The sequence below is a fragment of the Colobus angolensis genome, unplaced genomic scaffold, assembly GCF_000951035.1.
Source record: "Colobus angolensis palliatus isolate OR3802 unplaced genomic scaffold, Cang.pa_1.0 Scaffold132, whole genome shotgun sequence".
Classification (NCBI taxonomy): Eukaryota; Metazoa; Chordata; class Mammalia; order Primates; family Cercopithecidae; genus Colobus; species Colobus angolensis.
Window position 1 is genome coordinate 2883772 of NW_012114400.1, and position 889 is coordinate 2884660.

Consider the following 889-nt stretch of genomic DNA (forward strand, 5'->3'; position numbering starts at 1 on the left):
CGAACTTCCTCGGCCCCTCCTCACACACGGACCCAGGAACCTCGCCCGAGAACGCCGGAGTGACTTCCTTGGCCTCCGCCGCCGGAGACCGGTGAACCTCGCTTCCTCTTTTCTATACATTGGCTACGTAATAAAGTTTTCTTTTTATCTTGCCTACTTGCCTTTTCTCTGGCGCCGACTCTGGTGGTCGCATAAAACAAATCACCCATGTGATAGTCTGAAATATGGCCTTGTGGGAAGGGAAAGACCTAATCGTCCCCCAGTCTGTCACCCATGAAGGGTCTGTGCTAAGGAGGACTAGTATAAGAGGAAAGAAGGCCTCTTGGCAGTTTTAAGATAGACAAAAGCATCTGTCTCCTGCCCGTCCCTGGGCAATGGAACATCTCAGGGGCAATGGAACATCTCGGTGTAAAACCCTATTGTATGTTCTGTTTACTGAGAAAGGAGACAACCGCCTTAGGGCTGAAGGTGGGACGTGCTAGCGGCAATGCTGCTCTTTATGCACTAAAAAGGTTTATAGAGATGTTTGCATGTGCATATCAAGGCACAGCACTTTTCCTTAAACTTATTCATGTCACAGAGATCTTTATTCATATGTCTTACTGCTAGCGTGGGTCCTCTGTATGGTGAGCAGGGTCCCCTGGGCCCACTTTTTCTCTCTCTATACTTTGTCTCTGTGTCTCATTTCTTTTCTTAAGTCTCTCGTTCCACCTAAGGAGAAACGCCCACAGGTGTGGAGGGGCAGGCCACCCCTTCAAACATCTTGTGAGGTTTCTAAAACTTAATGATGTAAGAAAACTAAGAAAGAGATTAGCTATCAATCTTTTATAGGAACTAGGCCTTAAAGGGGAAATATCCTGAGATTCAGAGATATTTATAAAAATTATTT

The 889-nt window shown here is 46.1% G+C and overlaps 1 protein-coding gene across 2 annotated transcripts in view; it reads right to left on the reverse strand.

The window, feature by feature from the left end:
• Positions 1-889, reverse strand: part of TPR (translocated promoter region, nuclear basket protein) — a 67454-nt gene that overhangs the window by 63085 nt on the left and 3480 nt on the right. The gene's annotated exons all lie outside the window — the stretch shown is intronic.